Raw genomic sequence first — 6,000 nt, forward strand, 5'->3', positions numbered from 1 at the left:
CTGCTGTGTCATTGCCGTCATTCAGAATCCTCACCCTTCTCTGCTCAGCTGGGTGAATTCCTTTCCTCCCTAATTCAGGCCCTAATTCATGCCCCACTTCTTCCATGAAGTCTCCCCTGAAGTCCCTGACATGTTGCTGTCTCAGTCCTGGGCACTCTTACCTGATCAGGAGGCCCTTAAAATGGGTTGCCTTGGGTTGCTGGATGTCTCTTATGTGTTCACGTTTACCTCTCCTTGAAGACCGGAGCCAGGCCACATTCCTTGTTATAGAGCCTTGCACAGGGCCTGGCCCATTGTTGGATCATTGACTGAGAACACTTCCTCTAGGATTGTGACATGGGGTGTGAGCCAAGTTGACATGTCGTAAGTGTGAAGAGCAGGGACACATGGTAGAATCCAGCTTCGAAAATCAGCCCATAGCTGCCTGAGACTGGACCTTCTAATTTCACTAATATTTTCTACTGAAAGCACCATTTCCCACTCATATTTGGAGGAAATTGATTTCTAGAAGTGCAGTCCAGGGGAGGCCTGGAGGGTTTATGGCAAGAGAGAATGACTTCATAAGGCTTCTGTTGGCTGTCAGAAAGGCAAATGAAAATACTTCTAGTACTAGAGACCTGGAAAGTTATTAGATCAGAACTCAGATGAAGGCCGTTTGATGAGCCATCCAATCTTCAACGAAAGAGCCATGCTTGTGTTAGCATTGGCTTGCCAAAGATAAAACAAAAATTACAAAACTGAAGTTCAAAACACTCCAAATCAAAGGCTGAGAAACTTTATCAACTATGAGCCAGGGCAAAGTGAGTACCCTATAGCTTATTACATTTGGAGAAGAGCTTTCTCATAAAGAGTATGGAGGATTTCATGAATTTTTCATATTTTATTACTGTCAACCACAGGTATAGTCATTCTATTATTTATTCATTCACTCGACGATATTTTCCAATGTTTTCTCTCTGCTGGCTGCTGTTCAGAGATTTGAGATAAAACTTTAAAGGACACTATACCTGCTCATAAGCAACTCCTTTTCTTGTTGGTTGCTCTTGTATAGTATGCAGAAAGTCCTAGTGCCAATTTATAAAATAAGAACCAAATTTCAGAGAAATTTGGTGAATTTCCCATACCACATCTCAGGTGGATGTTGAAACTTTTAAAAAGTTTATATGAATTCATCAAAATGCTGCTGTAATGGATTTCCATGTAAAATTTCTCTTCGTATCACTGATAATTTCCTTGTGAATATGGGTCTTAACTATGGAAGTTATCATGTACAAAAGCAAATTCAGCATTGTTTTACTACCCCTAAGTCGATCTTATATAATGGGTTTCCACCCATTTAAGTTGGAAAACCAACACCTTAGTTTCCTCCTTGTGGTCTCCTAATCCATCACTGTTCTTAGTCAATCAATCACCAATCCTCGCTTATTATTGCTACCACATCCTTTTGGAATATATCAACATATTTCCATATCCAAGACCTGTAGCGGAATCTCTGCCATTTCTATCTGTATTTTGGATGCTACAGTAAACTCCTCACAGTTCTCTCCAACTCTTCGTATGTCATCTGGCAAACTACATACCATGACCTCACCAGGAAGAAATGTGCTCTAACATTAAATAGATAATGTTTCCTTCCTTGTTGAAACCAGTCAAAACATTTGCATTGTTTTAATAATATAAACTAAGCTGCTATCCTGATTAAGGAACTCCATATGGTTCTCTTATCTCTATGAGCCCTATCATTGTCAGAGTTAAAGCCACACTACTTGTCTCATCATCATATTCTTGCCATGCTCCTTCGTAAAGAAATCTTTGCATGTGTTTCTCATCACACCAGAAAGATCATCTCCAACCCAGCAGTCTGTTTGTGCTCTCATCCTTGAGGACCTCCCCTCTTGCATCACTTCCTTAAGGAAGTTTCCGTGAACTCTCTGAAAAAAAGTCTCAAAGTACTGTAAATCACCTTCTTCCAATCACCAGAAAACATTTCATTCAAACTTCATTCAGCATGATTTCATACATTGTATATGATTTAATTCATATAATTATAATCATATAATTTAATTCGTATAATTATATTTTATATTTAAAGTTGATCTATGCCGCATTTCAAAAATCAACACCATGTAACGGGTAAATATACACAATGTAACAGGTAAAATACATATTTTAATATATAAATAAAATTATATATTATTTATAGCATATTTGCTCCCAGTGTAAAGTGAGCATGTTTAATTAAATATTTTGGATATTCTGCACTTTAAAAATACCCCTAGTATTGGACATTCTGGATATTTCTAATTTTTGCTATTTCAAGCAGTACTGCAACAAATAAACTTGTATAAATGTTCTAAATAAAAAACAAACAAACAAAGTTGATGGGAGGCTCCTCCCTTCTCATGTCTCATAACATCACCCCTTTCCACAAAACCTTGAAAAATGGTTGACAAAGATCTATAATTCATCATGTAAACGGGTAGTTCTGAACTTGATATCTCTATTCTTTTTTCCCTGTATCACAGTACATCTTGAAGTTTAGAAAAAGTGAGGACTTGTATTCAGGTCTGCATGTCTTTGGAGTCAAAAATTACATGGCCAAACTCTATTTCCTTCCACAGTGGTGGTGTTTCGATTTGCTAAAGCTGCTGGAATGCAATATACTAGAAATGGGCTGGCTTTTACAAAGGGGATTTATTAAATTACAAATTTACAGTTCTAAGGCCATGACAATGTCCAAATTAAGGCATCAACAAGATGATACCGGGACTCTGAAGAAAGGCTGCCAGCATCTAGAACACCTCTTTCATCTGAGAAGGCACGTGACTGGTGTCTGCTGATTCTTGCTCTTGGTTCCATTGCTTACAGCTTCTGATTCCAGTGGCTTTCTTTGTCTAAGCATCTGTGAGTCCTCTCTTAGAGTCTCTGGGGCAAACTCTGGATTTCATGTCTTAGTTTCTCTCAGCTTTTTTCAGGTTCTGTGGGTACTTGGTTAGCATCTCCTGGGCAGTCTGTCTTATCTTCTCCAAGCGCCTGTTCGTTCTCCAAAATGTCTCCTTCTTAAAGGACTCCAGTAAGTGGATTAAGACCCAATTTGAATGCGCAGGGCCACGTCTCCATGGAAACAACCTAATCAAGAGGTCCTATCCAACAGTAGTCTGCCCCCCATAAGACTGGATTAAAACAACATGGCTTTTCCGGGGTACATAACAGTTTCAAACCAACACAGGTGTGGAGGTTGAGACCTTTAGTCTGAGACCCAATGTGTCAGAGCCCATGATGGGAGAGTTTCAGGTAAATGAGTGAGTGATTTTCTATAACAGAAAGGAAATGCTTTCCTGACACCAACAGAGCTAATCTTAGGGCCAAGAATATTCCCAAAGAACCTGGCACAGACACAACCCTGGAGTATTGGGTAGCTCATTTTAAGGTTGTATGAGACTAAATTTATCCCTTCCTCATGCTTAATTAGAGCATTCATTTCTGCACCCCACTCCAGCTTCCTGATCTGAAGGAAGCCTATTACTGACAGAGGGACAAAAGGACATCTCCTCCAATTTGATAATTATGTTCTGCTCTCTGAAAGACAACAGAAGAGTTAATTCTTGGAAATAAGAAACTAAAATCAGCTCTGTCTCTTTTCTGTGGGATGCTGCATCCATGTACAGAAAAACCTTTAGCTGTCTCTTTAAAGGATGAATATGTTAACTTAAAAGTAGGCTTTGTCCATTTTGTTTTCTATGCATTGACTCCAAGGAGCACAAATCTAGTTACCTTGATTTAGCTGATTCCAAGCTGTATTTTCATACCTGTAGGTGGAAAATTAGGAAGCCAAGTGGTGGGGAAATGAGTGACTCTGCATTCACAGATGATGATTTATTACAGAACCGTATAAGGTGATAGCTTCAAATGGTGTGTGTCCTTTTCTTGTCTTCAAGAATTCATGTATAAATGTTTTGGAGGATTCCTAATATCACGCCAATGAATTTCTTCAAACACTTTTCTTTTGGAGGATAGATAGCTATTGTCTCCTCTTGCCTGAAGACCACTCATCTCTACTGTTGGCATTTTGGGCAATAAACAGGCAACATCTCTCATTTACTTCCCTTATGTGGCCAAACACACACACCCTGGCTTAGAATTTTTCACTCTCTAGCCTACTTTTTTAGGTTTTAAAAACCTCATCTGTCTATTAACTCATAAAATGCATTCTTTTTAGAAAATGAAAAAGCTGGAAATACAAGGTTTTTTTTGTCTTAGTACAATGCTGGGCATAAAACAGGCACTCAAACTAGGGGCTAATTGAGGCATCCTCTCTGGGGAAAACTCTTCCCAAGTCATATACAATGGCTTCTTCCTAAAGAAAAGGAGACACAAAATAATTTGGGGAAGTCTGTTAAGGATGGGAGGTCACCTTTTAAAGAGATGAGCTATCTATAGTGTTCTGAGCAAGAGCTCTGGAACAAAGCAGAAGGTGATTCTTAAAGTATACCACTGTGATAACCTCAAATGAGGTGCCAAAATTTTCTGTCTCCATGTCCCCATCCATCAAATGTGGGCAATATCATTACTTATCATTACTTATCTTGTAGGGTATTGTGGGGAACAAATGATATAAGTGAGTAAAGTGCATTGCATTGTGTCTGGAATATAGAGAACACTCAGCTATTGTTATTACTTTTATGAATATTAGAGGATCACAGAGGACTTCTGGTGGGGTAGAGAGCTCATTAGCTTAGCAACCAGAAATCTAGGAACTGCCTTTAATGTAGCATTCAGAAGGTAGCTCATATTTCAATTTCACATATGCTTTCTCATTTTCTGATGCTATTTAAATGGCAGTAAAATTGTACCTCCTCCCTCCCCACTGAAGTTCAAGAAGTGAAAAATGAAAGTCAAAGTTTGATGGAAAGGGTTCCTTTTAATTTATGGAGTAGGCTGCATTTATGGGCTTTACTTAAAATACTTGAAGCTGAGTTGGAAAAAGCAAATAGGAACATTTTCTGAGGAAAGGTGTTCGGCAAGCTTCCCTAGAAGAGATTGGACCATCTTTCTCTTTTAAAAGGCTTTTTTGTGAGAAGCTACAGATGAGAAACAAAACAGCCAGATCTATCACCTTGGCAGGATGCTTTTTCCAAGAGCCCTCAAGCACTAACTATAAACCTAAATGGCAATCTCTACTTATCTGGACAGTTTCATAGAAAAAGAGGAAAAGAAAAATGATTTCTCGTAGACTTTCACTTTCTTATTAGGTCTATATTGAACTATCAAACAATTTTGGAGAAAAGGATAATATAACAGTTCAACTGTTTTAATGGTGATTTCCTTCCAGAGCTTACAAATGTAACCCTGATTTACCTAGCATATATACACTGAGTACAACAATTTCTACCTTCCTTCTGGTATGTACATGTTTTCATGAATTAACACATCTTGCACACTTATGATTTGTAATTTTGCTCAACGCTTTTTTTTATCTTTATGTCATAGAACCAGAATTATAGAATGATATAACTGGAGAGAACTTAAAGCTATATATATATTCTATATATATAGAATGATATAACTGGAGAGAACTTAAAGCTAATAGCTAACTTTTGACACATCCTTACCATGGGCCAAGCTTTGTGCTAGGTGCTTTATATATGTACTTTATTTAATCACACCAACGATCATATGAGGTAGGTCCTACTAAGCTCTCTTATTTTACAAATGAGGAAACTGAGGCCAAAAGAGGCTAAATGACTTCCTCAAATCATGCAGCCATTAGGGCTGCGTGATCACACACAGGTTGGACTGAGTCTAAACACATGCTGGTACCATAAGGTCCTTGTTTTTTAAATGAAGACACTGAAAGGAGTAACGTGAGCTTGCTCAGAGCCATTCAGTTAGTTAGAGGCAACCAGGGCTGGAACCGAATTCTCTGAACTCTTAAATGCCTGCTCCTTCCCTGTATACCCCACTCCACCTCTCATACCAAGACATAGTACTTTTAAAACA

At 38.4% G+C, this 6,000-nt stretch overlaps 1 long non-coding RNA gene across 1 annotated transcript in view; it reads right to left on the reverse strand.

Moving 5' to 3' along the window:
* Positions 1 to 518, reverse strand: part of LOC143669638 (uncharacterized) — a 35,893-nt gene extending 35,375 nt beyond the window's left edge. The window contains exon 1 of the long non-coding RNA XR_013168948.1: positions 162 to 518. This is a non-coding gene — a long non-coding RNA (uncharacterized LOC143669638). The remainder of the gene's footprint in view (positions 1 to 161) is intronic.
* Between the last annotated feature and the right edge of the window lie 5,482 nt (positions 519 to 6,000).

The sequence above is a fragment of the Tamandua tetradactyla genome, chromosome 26, assembly GCF_023851605.1.
Source record: "Tamandua tetradactyla isolate mTamTet1 chromosome 26, mTamTet1.pri, whole genome shotgun sequence".
NCBI lineage: Eukaryota > Metazoa > Chordata > Mammalia > Pilosa > Myrmecophagidae > Tamandua > Tamandua tetradactyla.